Source organism: Bison bison, unplaced genomic scaffold (genome assembly GCF_000754665.1).
Source record: "Bison bison bison isolate TAMUID 2011002044 unplaced genomic scaffold, Bison_UMD1.0 scf7180017864037, whole genome shotgun sequence".
NCBI lineage: Eukaryota > Metazoa > Chordata > Mammalia > Artiodactyla > Bovidae > Bison > Bison bison.
The window spans coordinates 2,426,099-2,442,022 of record NW_011494609.1 but is presented as its reverse complement, the minus strand read 5'-3'; the positions used below and the strand labels follow the sequence as shown (position 1 = coordinate 2,442,022).

Genomic DNA, 15,924 nt, shown 5'->3' with positions numbered 1-15,924 from the left:
GCCACCTGATGCGAAGAACTGACTCATTGGAAAAGACCCTGATGCTGGGAAAGATTGAAGGCGGGAGGAGAAGGGGACAACAGAGGATGAGATGGTTGGATGGCATCACTGACTCAATGGACATGAGTTTGAGTAAATTCCGGGAGTTGGTGATGGACAGGGAGGCCTGGCGTGTTGCAGTCCATGGGGTCACAAAGAGTCGGACACAACTGAGCAACTGAACTAAATGAAACATCAAATGAATAAATACTGAGTTTAAAAAATTAGTAAAACAAACTCACATGGTTAAATATGTGCCTCAGGACCAGAAACCTGCATTCTTGAAACCTGACCACCAGGTGGAACTGTAGAAGTGAAATGGCATCTCACTTTGGGTAATCATACACACCTCATCTCATAGTCAGAAAGGAAAAAACACATTGTACCTGAGAGAAACAAACAAAACAGGGTCGGGGAAATAAAAGAAATCTTGAGCCTTTCCTGTAAGTTACTTCTGCTGTTGCTGCTGCTAAGTCGCTTCAGTCGTGTCTGACTCTGTGTGACCCCATAGATGGCAGCCCACCAGGCTCCCCCGTGTAAGTGACTAGCTACCTAGCAAAAACAACTTTCTCCCAGACTTCTGCAATGCTGCTGCTTGGAGATTTGTCAGGACCTTTGTGGATATGACAATCATGTGATAAATTTGCTATTTTTCTGCCACGCACAGACCAACTGTAATCTCAGTAACTTTGGTAATTTTGAGAATTTTTTTACCTTTAGATACATGTATATTTTTTTGATGATCTAATCCTTTTAGCCCGTGGAGATTCTTAACAGATCTTTTTCAAGTAGACTTCTTTTCTAAATACTTTTGTCTCCAAATCTTCCATTTGTGGAGTCCCCAAACTCAGGCAAAGCAGGCAGAGCAGAAGGTGAGAGCAGAAACCTGGATGGAAAATAGAAGAATTAAGTGAACATCTATATGTTGAACAGCTGTCTCTCCCACTTAAGTTCCCAGAAAACTGGAATGAGGTGCATTTTCCCCAGACAAGAAATGGGAGGATTTGACCAATAAGAAACTAAATGGCCCTAGTTAAAACAATTATGGGCCTTCCCTGGTAGCTCAGCTGGTAAAGAATCCAGCTGCAATGCAGGAGACCCCGGTTTGATTCCTGAGTTAGGAAGATCCCTGGGAGAAGGGTTAGGCTACCCACTCCAGTATTCTTGGGCTTCCCTGGTAGCTCAGCTGGTAAAGAATCTGCCCACAATATGGCGGACCTGGGGTCGATCCCTGGGTTGGAAAGATCCCCCGGAGGAGGGAATAGCAACCCACTCCAGTTCTTGCCTGGAGAATCCCATGGACAGAGGAGCTTGGTGGGCTACAGCCTATGGAGTCACAAAGAGTCAAACACGACTGAGCGACTAATGCATACACACACGAAATGATTATCGATACTCATAGCTGGGGCCCCCAGAGAAAAAGCCGAATAGCTTCTCAACTGCCCCACATGGAAGCCCAGCTGCCCACATGTGCTTCCAAACAGCTTAGAACTTTCAATCAGACCCATTCTCTGATCTGGCCAAGATCTCTTCCTCTTCTTTGTTTGTTTGCTTTGCTTTCTGTTTTTGTTCTATGCTCCATTTTTGTCTTATCATTGACACTGTCCTCTAACATCAGGTTACAGGTTTGGTTTTTTTTTCTAGCATTCTAACATGACGTGGCCTCTAACATGATAGGTGGAAAACAAATCAACAGGGGAAAAAAGAGATATATGTGAGCAGCAGAATCAGAGCAGTAAGCGGTGTACTCCCAAATTCCAAGAACTTCAGTGAGTAACCTTACCTGGACACGTAAGTAGTTAGTTTATCTTGAGATGAAATTATCCTGATTCAGTGTTAGTCGCTCAGTTGTGTCCGACTCTTTGTGACCCCATGGACCATAGACCACCAGGCTCATCTGTCCATGGGATTCCCCAGGCAAGAATACTGGAGCAGGTTGCCATTCCCTTCTCCAGGGGATCTTCCTGACCCAGGGATCGAACCCGAGTCTCTGGCACTGCAGGCAGATTCTTTACTTCCTGAGCCACTAGGGAAGGCCATTGTGATTCAGAGTGGGCCCTAAATTCCATGACTGGCCTCCTTATAGGAAGAGAGGAGGACACAGAGACACACAGGAAGAGACCCTGTGAGAATGGAGCCAGAGATCAGGGTGTTGCAGCTACAAATCCAGGAATGCTTGGAGCCACCAGAAGATGGAAGAGGCATGGAAGGATTCTTCCTGAGAGCTTTCAGAGGGAGCATGGCCCTCATGACATCTTGATACCTGATCTCCAGAACTGCAGGGGAATAAATTTCTATTGTTTTTAAGCCACCAAGTTTGTGGTAATTTGTTACAGCAATGCCAGGAAACTAACGCAAGCCATACTGCTAGAGATGCAAAAAATTAGAATCCCAGGCCTGCAAGAGAGGAGGGGCCTTAAGGCTTTCTGAGGCTCGGGACTGATAAAAGCTTTCAACTGAGACCTCAGGTCTATACCCCGAGAGAAAGGGAAATCAGATTTAGTCTGAACACTGGACCAGATCGCAAGCATGAACAATGCAAAAACGTTCATACGAAACATGTGGAGCTCACTGTAAGATCTAACATAGGTATAACTGGAGTGGGGGCAAGATGATGGAGGGGATAAAGAGGGGTGATATTTGAAGACAGACTGAGAATTTTCTAAAATGACAAGAGACATCAAACCACACAGTCAAGCATGATTAAATAACTACAACAAAAAAAGAGCATTTCTAGGCAAATCAGTAAAACTAATGAAAACCAAAGACAATGCCTTCTATTAGCCATTGATGATGAGGTGACCTTTGATGAAATCCATAATTTCATCAGAGGTTTACAACATGACATATCCTAATTCTATCCTGCCTTCTTTTATAGACAGTATAGTCAAATACTTTTACACAGAGATTTCCCCCTGTTAACCTGTTTGCTTACCTCAGATTTATTTATACTATTGTATTTTAGCACCTCATCCACGTTCTTTATTATCATTCTTGTCCTTCATGATTGGCAGTTTGATTTCTTTCGGTATCTGGTTGAATCTAAAGACCCACACTTTCACAGCATCTAATGATTCCTTTCTATTTCTATTACATTGCATTCACGAAGTCTATGATCCTCTTTCACCATTTTCTACTGACTTTCCAAAAGTCTGCTGAAGCTGTTCTGTGGACCAGCAGGGACCACCACCAGACAAAAGCTCAGAAAGCTCCTCCAACAGCTGATGCACCTGAGGCCTGGTGTGTGGGAGTAGAGGATGCACAAAGTCAAATGCATGAATCTGTGCTCAGCTAGAGAGTCCTATCCCCAGTGACCCCAGGGCAGCTGCGATTGGCAGCTGAGATATTATTTCTCCAGAAGCACAAGCCTCCCTCCTCAATATGCAAGTCCTCATTTCCTACCAGGACTCAAGTAGTAGAATGGGGTAGACATGGAAATCCCTGTGGATATTCACTTCCTTGTTTCAAGTAATTGACATTCAACCTATGTATCTTTCAACTCAGAGTACATAGGGACATGTGAGCATTTTATTTTATAGTTATATCTATAGCCTTTTAGCATTTGATGCTGTGAGTTGAACTCATGTTTAATGCATAAACTCAGGGAAAATCTGGTTGATAGGATAGATTGCTAATAGATTTAAGGAATCATTTATAGTTATCAAGCTAGACTCAGAAGAGCGGAAACTCTCTCCAAATAAATGAATAAGTGGCAAGTCCTTTACAAACTGAATAACTCAGCAAGTACTCGACAGGAAAGGAAAAGCTCTCCGAGTGAGTAATCTTGGCTTTCGCTCATGCTCCTCCTGACCCATTAAATTATACAAGGGCATCAGTCATTGAAAGCTAAAATTAACACCTACAGGTCCTGCCAGAGAGCTCTGATATCTCCAGTGGGAACTTTCCGTGCACTTGTGACAGACCAACAGCCATTGGTGTTGCCATGGGGAAAAAATAAGAATTGAGTTTCCTGCCTTGGTTTTTCCAGCAACTGCCAAGTGGGCAGTCTGCTTGGCCTTTGGCAATAACTCTGCTCTGGTAACACTGACTCAACAAATATTTACTGGCCATCTACTACACGACCAGTACAATGCTGGGAGCTAGGGGTAAAGAGGGGCACAGGACGGACAGAGCATGCACCCCAGGTCCAGGAGGCCTGAGCCCCTAGACCAGCCCCAGTACTCATCCGCCACATGGTTCAGGCAGATCCTAGGCACTGGAAGAGTTCCCAGTGAAAGTCACACTCCACACCGAGTGAGTAAGAGCTGGATTAAACTCCAGTTCTGTCCCTTACCAGCTGTGTGGCCCGTCTCTGTGGTCATTTAGAAACAGCCAGAAAGGCAGAAGTAGTTGGGATGGCTGAGTTAAAACGGTAATCTGATTATAATTTCTGCCTGGTTATAATTTCTTTTTTTCTTTAATTGGAGAGTAATTTTCATATAACTAAATAGTATATACAAGTTTTAAGTATGCAGCTTGATGAATTTTTCACATGAATCTCATGTAACCATCACCCAGATCAAGATCCAGAACATTCCCAACACCCAGGAGATACAATTTCTAAAGGGAATATGTCAAAAGTCAAATCTCAGGACCTCTGTTAAGTCCCCACAATCAGTGCTACCAACCACAGGGCTGTTTTCTGACTAGCTGTTGTTGTTTAGCCACTCAGTCATGTCCAATTTTTTTGCAGTCCCACGCACTGTAGCCTGACCGTGGGATTTCCCAGGCAAGAGCAGAGATGAGCTTATAGTCTTATCTTTCTAGTGACCAAGTCCACTTATTATAAACTAGTCTGCTGGACATAAGGGTACAGATGAAACCTATAAATGCAGCTTGGAACAGTTTGAATGTGTACTGAGCTAACTGACCAATATAGGATGAAATCTATAATCTTGCCCTATCCTTAACACCAGACTCAAATGTACTAGTTACCCAGGCCAGATTCTCCTTGCTATAAAATTTACACAATATCGCTTCCCTCACAGCTCAGTTGGTAAAGAATTCACCTGCAACGCAGAGGACCCCGGTTCGATTCCTGAGTCAAGAAGATCCGCTGGAGAAGGGATAAGCTACCCACTCCAGTATTCTTGGGCTCTCCTGGTGGCTCAGTTGGTAAAGAATCCACCTGCAATGCGGGAGGCCTGGGTTCGATCCATGGGTTGGGAAGATCCCCTAGAGAAGGGAAAACTACCCACTCCAGTATTCTGGCCTGGAGAATTCCATGGACTCTACAGTCCATGGGGTCAGAAACAGTTGGACACAACTGAGCGAATTTCACTTTCAAAATTGTTACAGGAACAAAATAAAAGTTGGAGGGACATTATTCATCGTAGCCAAAAGGTGGAAACAAAACACACGATCATCAACAAACAGATAAAGAAAATGTGGACTTCCCGAGCAGTCCAGTGGCTAAGACTCCGTGCTCCCATGCGGGGGGCCTGAGTTTGATCCCAGTCAGAGAACTAGATCCCATGTGCTGCAACTAAGAGTTTGAATGCTGTAACTAATAGATTCTGTATGCCACAACTACAGACCCCACATGCTGCAACAAACTGAGGATTCCAAGTGCCAAAAATAAGAGCTGGTACAGTCAAATAAATAAAATATTTTTAAAAAAGAAAGTGTGGTATATCCATACAATGGAATATTATTTGACCATAAAAAAGAATGAAGTCCTGATACATGCTACAACGTCAATGAACTGTGAAAAGATCATGCTAATTGGAAGAGGCCAGACACATAAGACCACATGCTATAGGATTCTATTCATGTGAGAGTCTAGAAATGCAGAGAAAGAAAGTAGGTTAGTGGTTGCTTTGTGCTACTGGTAGGGGTGGGAGGATTGGGAGTTAATAGCTAGTGGGGTTTCTTTTGGAGGTGATAAAAGTGTTCTAAAACTGATTTGTGAGGATGATTGCACATATAGGAGGATATATACTAAAAACCACTGAACTGTACACTTCACATGGGTGAATCATATGGTTTTGCTGTTGTTCAGTCACTAAGTCATGTCCAGTTCTTTGTGACTCCAAGGACTGCAGCACACCGGTCTCCTCTGTCCTCCACTATCTCTCAGAGTTGCTCAAATTCATGTCCATTGAGTTGGTGATGCTAATCAACCATCTCATTTTGTCACCCCCTTCTCCTTCTGCCTTCGATCTTTCCCAGCATCAGGGTCTTTTCCAATGAGTTGGCTTTTCCCATCAGGTGGCCAAAGCATTGGAGCTTCAGCTGAAGCTCCAGTCCTTCCAATTCAAGGTTGAGATGGGCTTCCCCGGTGGCTCAGACGGAAAAGAATCTGCCTGTAATGCAGGAGACGTAGGTTCAATCCCTGGGCTGGGAAGATCCCCCAGAGAAGGAAATGACAACCCACTCCAGTATACTTGCCTGGAGAATCCCATGGGCAGAGGAGCCTGGCAGGCTACAGTCCAGGGGGTCACAAAGAACTGGACACGACTGAATGACTACGCATTCACTTTCTTTTTCCTTTAGGGTTGACTGGTTTGAATTATATGGTACCTGATTTTAGTTAAAAATCACAACCCTGTTAAAGGTAGCTATTATCCCCATTGTACAGATCACAAAACCAAGGCTTAGAGAGAAACCAAACTAGATGTGACACGAAAGCTTGCATTCTTAACCATTGTGCAAGAACTCATTTAAAGAAAAACTAACAACAAAAAAAGCTTATTGTAATATTAGAAATCATTTCCATATGACAAATGACGAGAAACAGAAGTTCTAGCTTAAAAGCTGTGAACATTTCTAAGGTCCTTGATACACATTAGTAGGCCAGATTCTCACAGGCAGGCAGAATGGACTGACTCCACAGCAGGGACTCTTACCAAGTGAATGCGTGGCTGGGTGCCTGGCACACTGTGGCCCCCCAGGAATGTCTCCTGAATGAGTAACAGCTTGTTTGCAAGCAGGAGAGAGGGAGGCCTCCCCAGTTCAAAGAAGGACAGTCCTTCTGAAGCGTAATGTACAAACTACTTCTAAGTGAGGCCAGCCCTAGACTACTTATAATAGCCAGTGCCTGGAATATGCAGCCGACCTATCTGTTGCAGCCACCTTCACACGCCAGGTGACTCATCACACAGGCTCCTGGTTTAGCTGACTGTGAAGAGGTAAAAAACGACCTAATAAAGTGTGCCTTGGTGCATGTGGGTGAGCACGAATGGCCTAGAGACTGCAGCTGTTCTTTCCGTGAGTAGTTCAGTGGGAGCAGTCTTTAGTGAGCTCGAGGGCTTCTGTCTGGATTGTTTCATACGTCCACTGCCCTGGTAAATGCTGGTTCTCCAATCAAATATTAGCAGCTCACATACTGTCACAGTCCACGAGAGCCCAAGGTAAGTCAGGCTGTAAACCCCATGCCTTCGGAAGCTGCATTAGCCAGTGTAGGCTACTACACAGCCTCGACAAGCCCTGCCCTACAAACCTTTGGACCTCAATGAACTGCTTTTTCCTGCAGAGCCAAGTCTGGTAGCAACAGAGTCTGTCTTGAGAATTTCACCACCAAGATACCAACCTGTGGGACATCATCTGACTGTGGGTATGTTCCAATGGGTTCATTCAATCTTTCAGACTCTATCACATGGGATTTTTCACCATCTTTATTCCCCCTTTAAGAAAAAAAAAAAAACAGCCCAAACCCTATGGGTATTAAAGATGCCCCTTTTAGTGCTACTTTACGCACCTCGTGGACTACACTTTGTAGGAGTCTTTAAAAGGACGGAATTATACTTTGTATTTTCAATACAGGAAATATCTAGAGAAAATGGAGGTCCCCTTCGGCTCATACTCCACAGGTGGCTCTCACATTCATGAAGCTCTATCAGATCCTCCTGGCACTGTCAAAGGAAGGCAGGGAGGCAGTCTTACCCAACCAGACTTTAATGGTTTTATTTATTCCACATGGTTAAAAAACATGTTCGAACATAACTTGCCATAATTTTTCTGGTGATTTCTATGCATCACTTTTTAATTATGAATAATGTTTTCAGAGGCACTCCTGAGAAATTTTACCCAAGGTTCCCTTGACAACCAACCTCATAAAGTATCGAAAGTGAAGCTGCTTCCATGACCAACAGGGAACATCAACTTTAAAGCATAGATTCCTCAAAGATCCATTACTCATCTTTGCTGAGAATGAATCTCAGATTCACAAGTGCAAAGGGTCTCGGAGAAATTCAGATCCACCCACATAACTAACAAAATATATTTACTGTCAAACAAGGTTCAAAGAATTTTTGTACAAAAATAAATTTCCTAACTTTTACTTGGAGCATTTTTTCTTTTTTTCTAGCAAGGGATTTTCTCTGTGTGTCTAAATTATTGCCTTTCTATCCTCTGCTGAAAGTCGTCAGTTTTTACAGGATGTGCTGTGGCCATGGCAGGAAGAATCCTTTCCTCTTGACTCAATCCAGGCCACTCAGAAATTTAAATGTTTGTGCATGTTAATGAGCACGAATTTCCCTTTCTGGGTTTTACTTAGGAAAATCCAAGTAACTCCTGGATCTCAAACGACTAAGTAAGAAAGGTCCAAGCACAGGTAAAGGACAGTGGGGTGGGGCTGGCCTGGGAATTCCAGCACTTTGCAGGTGCAGCTTCCCTGGCTTCCACTTTCCTTCCTTTGTCAGAGTTGACAGCTTCTGCAAAAAGAACGATGCAGACATCAAGCTGAACTGAAACGTAAATAGGTCAATTAGCTTTCAATGGAGCACTCTTTATGTGGGTTAGACAGGGAGGTATTTTCTGGTCAATTACTTTAAGTAGACATCAATAAACACTAAAATTATTTGTGCACCGGGAGTCATGGCGCTGGACTTTTTCCCTCCCTGGTCCTCAACTCTCCAGGAAGTAAAGCAAATTCACACAGGAGCTTCGCAGTGCTCGCTGCGGATATTTCAGGCGTTCAACAAGTGTTTTCGGTTATCACTTTTGGTCTAGACCGCGCGGTGAGAGCCCCCGAAAGACGTGGAACCTGACGCCTGTTGTCTCGCCAGGTCGCCAGACCACGCTCCAACGACTGCGTTCACCACCGCGCATTTCTCTCCCCATGCCTGCTTGTATTTATTCAAAAGTTAGATTTCGCAATAAACTCCTCGCCCCCCCCCCCCCCCCGCCCCCATGCCAGCTCATGGCTTAGCAATCAATGGGAACGCTCCAGAATGAAATGCAAGATTGAAACTAAGTCTCACACCACTGGAAGAAAAGTGTAATTAGCTTCGAGATCGGAGCGGAGTAGCATTTGCACAACTCCACGCAGCCACTGCGCACACTCACACCCTGATCGCCCCTGCCGTCAGAGGGAAAGCGACAACAAAGTACCCTTGAACTTGAAAATCCGCCGGTGCCCGAGGGCTCGCCTGGTTCAAAAGCTTCTCGGGGATAAAAACTGAGAATTCCGTAGTCAGATTAAATAATGTCTTTGTCTGCACCCTTTGGTCGAAAAGAACGTCGGTGCTGTAACCAAGATTTTTTGTTTGTTTCTGCTCTCAAAAAAACGAAGACGGTGCTGGAGTTGGGGCCAAAAATAGTCCCAAACCGCAGTTTGAATTCACCCTGTAGTTTATCCGCTAACCGATACTTTTGCCAGGGAAAATACTCTTGAACTGAGAAAAAGTGTTATGTGAAAAAGTCCCCATTTATGCGAAAACGTGCTCCTCCTCCTGGGTATTTGTTCTGGCAACTAAAAGGAATTCTGTCTTGGGGCAGTTAAGAGGGGGCGAGGGACGGCGTAGGGGAGTCGCACCTCCCTCCTCAATCGGGGTACCACGCCGGACCTCCCTCCCAGAAGGCGGAACCGCCAGCCTGAAAACCCGACTCCGGATCCGGGCTGCGGACGAGCGCGCGAACCGGGGACGGCTCAGGGATCTTTGGCGAAGCCGAGATGAAAGTATTGGCCTCTCTGTTTCCACCAGACTTCCATCCATCAACACGCGCGGGCTCTCACCCTCTCCCCAGACCTCACGCGGACCCCAGATCCCTCCTTTCCATGACGAAAGGCTCTGGGGAGAGGGTCAGACCGAGTACGGGGAGGATGAGAGGCGGGCACGCGCTGGAAAACGCCCGCATCCCTCACGCACGCCTGTGAGCGTCCCGCACACCTCCCAGCGCGCACAGCCTCAAGCGCTCCAGCTCCGCGCAGGCTTCCCTCCTTGCAAACGCGGGCCCTGACCGGTTGTAGGCTGCGCCCCCGCGGTGAGGGCAGCGCGCAGGTTTGCTCCAGGGCTTCCTCGTGCTTTGCGCCCCCAGCCCCCTGCCCAAGTGTACTGACACCACCTCCCCGTGCGCGCGGGTCTGCCACTGTTCGCAGAGCCCTGTACCCTCCGCGTTGACTCAGCCTCTCCTGCGGCCGTGCGCATTGCGCCCCCTTCTGCCAACCTGCCCACGGCCGGGTTTCTAACCACGCGGGCGGTCCCAAGGCTCTGACCCCGCAAAGGGCGGGAACCCCATCGCAAAGTCCAGCCGCAAGGATCTCTTTCCGGGCCCGCACCTAGAGTAGGAGTCCCGAGTCCCTTCTGCGGAATTCAGATGACCTCTGGTGACGGGCATGCGTGAAGTTCGGCCTGTGGCTCTGAAGGGGAACAGCAACTTCCAAACCCAGATTTCCTCCTGCGTGCCCTGCGAGACAGGGTGCGGTCCCCTACCGGGTGCCCACCCCCCAGCCTTTCTGCAGTCCGGCTTTAGCGTCCGAAACCTCAGACGCGGGATAGCTCTCTGCTTTAGGCGTCGCCACCTTCTCCTCCTGGGATGGAAGAGTGTATTCCCGGACACACACACCACTCAGGAAACCCGCCTTCCATGCTAGCCCTTAAAACGAAAGAAAAAAAATAAAAATTTGCGCGAAGCAGGAAGACGATCACGCCCCGGGTTGGGGCGGCCGCGCGCGCTCAGGCCAGGCTAGAGAGAGAGGGTTCTGCCTGCCCGCCCACCCGCTGTCCTTGTGGAACTTTACTAAACCACGAATGAACGAGCGTACCTCTTCCTACAGATTTGTTTAGATCAGGCCGGTTTCCCTCCATGTTCGCTTCGCTGTGCAAATAGTCCCTTGTTAATTAAATATTAATAAAACGACTTTGTGTCCTCAAAGTATTTTAAGAGCCTTATATTATAGTCAGGCTTACGTTAAAGGTTGGCGATTACTATTACTACGCGCTAGGGAAAAAAACTGCTTTCTTCGATGTGCAAAAATTGTCTCTGGTGGGGAGATTCGGGTTGTTTTAAGGAAGAGTTTTGGCTGATGTTTTTGAAAGGAGGTTTCAGCGCTGTCGTTAATGAACTAATTGGTTTTCGGATTTCAAGGCGGTCTGTAACTGGTATACCTATTGAGGAATTTCAGTTTACACTGGACTGGTAAGACTCCTCCAGCACAAGGGTTTCCAGACGCGATCGCGGGCTCGCTGGAGGCGAAAAGCGAGGTTTTGCCCGGGAGTCGATAGGCCGCCTCTCCTCGAACCAGGATTTTGAGGCGACGTTTCTGTTAAGCCGGGGCGAGAGCACGCTGGGAGTGTGTTTCGCAGGCTTCGTGCCGCTGGGTCGTGGAAGGGTGGGAGGAGGCCAGGGCTGGACATTCAGCGCCCCTCTCCTTCGGCTGGGATTCCTGGCGGGTCGCTGAGCGCCCCGGGCGCTCCCACAGGACCCTTGCGCTCTCCCCAGGGCACTGGATGTCTGTGTGCACCGCGAGGGTGCCAAAGCGCCGTGCACCTTCTCAGAGAGAGGGGAGAAATCGAGGCTAGGTCTGGGAGGCAGAGAAGGAATGCAGAAGCAAGGGCTCCCCTCACCATCCCACCCCCACCCCCAGGTAAAATTAGAAGCAGCGTGTGGCCGTGTCTCCAAACCTGACCGCGGCTTCAGTGGCTCGCCGCGGCCCTCGCTGGGGACTGTGCTAATCACTGTAATTACTAGTGGCACTGATTTTGATCCCTAAATGCATTCGCCTTGAGGGAGGGAGAGAAGCAGGCAGCAGCTACTCTTTTCCTTGGATAGGTGGTCCCCTCTAGCACGCAATCCAAGAACCAAGTCCAAGAAGGACAGCGCTCTTTTCGGATTTCCAGGAGGCAGAGTCAGCCTTGAGCAGGCGGGGATAGGCGACTGGGAGATGGGACTAATCCCCCGCTGGGTGGTGCCTCCTTCCCTCCCCCCTCCCACCCAGGAGAGCCACTTAGGACACACACCCAGCGGAGGACCGAACACTCAAGCACCAAGGGACCCCAGGACCCCGTGCACGAGGGCGGATCTGTCCTAGTTACTGAGACATAATCAGATAATCAGAAAGAAGCCGACAAACTCCAAAGCAAACACTTTTCTCCTTCGGGGTAGCTACCAGTGAAATAACGTATTAAAAGCAAAACAAAAGGCAACTTCTCTCTTTTCACTACTTGGGAATGAGTGAGCAGAGTGAGTTACTGTCTGGGCTTCTCGAAGAATGAATAACATCATGAAATTGCTCTGGATACCTGGAATTACTTTTATACGACAGGGTAACATTGTAATTGTTGTCCGATCCTTTCTGGGAGGAGCAATGAGCCCAGGAAAAGTTGGTGACATCTCCATTGTCTTCCAATGGAAAGGAAGTGAAAAATCAAAGGGAAAGGAGTGAAAAATCGAAGTACGTTTTTTGGATAGCTCAGACCAAAAACACCTGGCAGCCATGAAATAGTTATATACGTGAGGACGAACCCGAGCTGGATTTTCTGGAGTAACAGCATCGTGCTAATCGCCTGTGTAGACAAACGCTTTATAAATCGAAGAGGTTCACACCTCGGTCGTCCCGGGTTTTCTGCTGGCTAAGCTTGTCGGGCGGTTGGCGTTCTCCCTAAACACCGCTTCAGAGATTTCAACTCCCTCCTCCAAATCGAGTGCGAGGCCTGCGAGAAGTCCTCTCCTCCCCGCCTCCTTAAGGACAAAGTCTTTGATCCCCTTCTGCCCCCGCAGCAGCCCATCCCTGTTGGAACGTCTGCGCGTTTCCGCCTTGATCTCACGCGAAAGTCGGTTTCCGCGGGGGATGGGCCGCAGGTAGGGGCCGGGCGCGGCCTGGAGGAGAAACAGCTGCGGAGCATCTGAAGCGGACAATCCAAGCAGATGTGGGTCGGCGGGGCCCCTCCCCCTTCTTCTCCGGGCCTCAATTTCTTCCAGATCAGTTTCCTAATGGAAAATTTCTAAGAGGTGTTGGGGGCGGGGGAGGGGGGGGGCGGCGTGCAGAGGCGTGCTCGTGCGCCTCGGAGTGCGCCTAAGCTCTGGAAGCAGGACAGGCGGGGACTGGTGGCGCCCCACAAGCAGGCCCCCGGCAAGCGCGGCAGAAGTTTCTTGGACTCGAGGTGTCCCACCTGCCCTCTTCCGGGCCCCCAGCCTCCACGCATTCCAGACTCTGCCCACTCCTTCCGGGCCAGGAGGACTGTTTCTGGGTGATGCCCGCGACAGTGGGGTCTTTCGTTGCCCCTGCGAGCCCGTCTCTGTGCTCTGAGCGACGCGCTCGGCTCTGAAAACAGACGAGGAGGGACTCCCTGCCCCCCAGGAGCCGTGGAGCAAGGAATATGTACTGGGTGTCCCCGCCGGCGGTCGCCGGCTGACATTGCAGTTAGCGCGGGGTTAGTGCTTTTCCCAATTTACAGAGAGCTTCTATCCTGTGGGTGCCGTCCCAAGTGTCTCCTGGGCCCCAGGTTTTTCCCTTCGGTGGGGAGTGCCCTGGGACCACCTCGGCTAGGCTCAGGGGTCCCTCCTTCGCCATCCCACGCAGACAGCTCTAGGCTTCCCCGCTGGGGAAACCCCGAGGTCTGCGCCGAAGTACTTTAAGTTATTTCGGGGCTGCTGTGTGAGAGTCCAGGCCCGTCACCGCGCGGTGTGTGCGTGTGCGTTTTGAATGAATATATTGCGGGTGGGGGTGATACAGTGCCCGCTTGGACGTTTGCTAGGGCAGACTGTGGTCCCAGACAGGACCCCACAATCCCCCGTGTGCAAATCTTCAATCGCCCCGCTATGCTACATCTCACACCACACGATGCGAACCTGTCTCACCAGCGCCCACTGTGCAGACCGGGTATTGACATCTCCAGGACCGTTTCCCGTAAAATCCGGGAACTTTGGTTTCAGGAACGTTTCTGTTCCTGTTACCTTGTCGAACTTCTCCCACTTCCACTTATCCATGTTTCTGCGATCCGGGTAATCCCTTTCAAGCTCAGAAGGAATTCTCCCGGGTCCATAATTGAGGATCGGAAATCGTGGGGGTGATGGGAAGCCTTAAATCCCCCCCGAAGCCAGTAAGGTGCCTGAGCGCACTCGGGGCGCGGCCTGTGCTAGGGCGGCGGGGCCCAGCGGTCAGTTCGTCCCCTCCTGGAGCCCCTTCTCCCAGAAAGCGGGGGACCACCGCTGTCCGCGCAACCGGATGCGGGATTCCCGGCCCAGAAGCGGCCGGGAGTTTGGGCACTGCCTAACCGCGCCGCTCGCGCGACGGCCCTACCCTCTGCGCTCACGGCTGGAAACAGGAAAGCGCTCCTGGATCCGAGACCCCAAAGAAAAGGGCTAGTTCCTTCGTGCGCCGGGCACTTGTTTGGTAGCAGGCCACCAACTCCGAAACTCCATTGGCTCGATGGTTTCGAGTAAGACCACGGCTGTGGGTTCCGCGGGACGCTGGAGCAGGCGGGGGCCAAGACGCGGTCTGCGCACCCTGTCCCGCCCACCGAGGGAGCTACGGCGTCTCCAACGCCATGGAACTTCTGACCTTCAAAGGGGTCCCTGGAAAAAGTCAGGGGCGCCTGCAGCCGACTAGGTGGCCGAAGGGCCTGCCCTCCAGACCCCGGGGAGGGAGGCAAGTTCCAGGTCACTGTACGGCAGTGGTCGCGCTGAGTAGGCTGCTCCCAGGCCAGGGAAGAGAAGCCACCAAGGATGGAGATCCTAGAGCCTGGCCCCGCGGCTCCGGAGTCTCCCCTCCCGAGCTAACCTCTGGATCGGGGGGCATCTTACAGCCCCAAGCCCACAGCCTCAGCACGTGGCCGAGGGACCCCAGGATCCGTTGCCCTGCGTCCACTGCGGCTGCCCTCTGACCCCGCGCGCCAGGAAGAGTCCTCCTAGTGCCTGCGTCCACACCGCGTCCAGAAGGTTCAGGCTTCTGGAAAGGATGGGGGTGTGTGCGACCTTCGCGACCAGGGTACTTAGGAGGACCCCCGGGGTTGCAGGCAGGGGGTTGGGATGGGAGGATACGAGAGGAGGTCCAGGCTGGCCCTGAGGGAAAGCGCGCAGGAGTCCTACGCCCCGCGGCCGGCCGCGTCTCCAAGGGCGCCTCCCTATTCCGGCCTGCCTCCTGCCCGCATCACCTCGGCCCCAGCAACGCTCGTCCGATGCGCCTCCCTCGGTGCCCGTCGCCCCCCGCAGCACCCGCTCCAGCTGCGCTTCCCTGAAATTCCTGCTGCTCTGGATCGGGCTTCGAGAGCGGCTACCGGTGAACCCCGTTCTCTCCGCCGCCCAGGGCAAGGCCTCAGCGGTAGGTTCGGCTCCCCCCACCAGGCCCCTCTTTCCGTGCGATCCGCGCATCTCCGCGGCCTCCGACCCCTCCAGGGCAGGCGCTAATCTTTGGCTCTCGCGTTTCGAGGAGAGAAAGGGAAGAAGGGTCACTTCCGAGCCTCATTCGCGCCGTTTCCTGAGATGGGGGGCACTGGGGGGAGGCGCTTTTCTTCCCCCTCTGGCCTCCCCGCCACACTTTCGGCTCTCCCTGCGAACTGGGGAGAAGCGGGGGCCCCGCACGGCCTCGGGGACTCATCCTCCACCGCGGGGCACTCGGGTCGCGCCTCCCTGTAGCTACCCGGGAGCCACCGAGAAGGTCCCGGCACCCCTTTCCCCCTCCTTCGTCCTCCAGCGCCCCCCCCATCCCCCGCCCCGGTGTCC

At 50.5% G+C, this 15,924-nt stretch overlaps 1 long non-coding RNA gene across 1 annotated transcript in view; it reads right to left on the bottom strand.

The window, feature by feature from the left end:
* LOC104984890 overlaps positions 1 to 984 on the bottom strand; it is a 4,022-nt gene extending 3,038 nt beyond the window's left edge. Inside the window, exons 1-2 of the long non-coding RNA XR_824808.1 lie at positions 754 to 984; positions 282 to 425 (exon numbers count right to left, since the gene is read on the bottom strand). This is a non-coding gene — a long non-coding RNA (uncharacterized LOC104984890). The remainder of the gene's footprint in view (positions 1 to 281; positions 426 to 753) is intronic.
* Between the last annotated feature and the right edge of the window lie 14,940 nt (positions 985 to 15,924).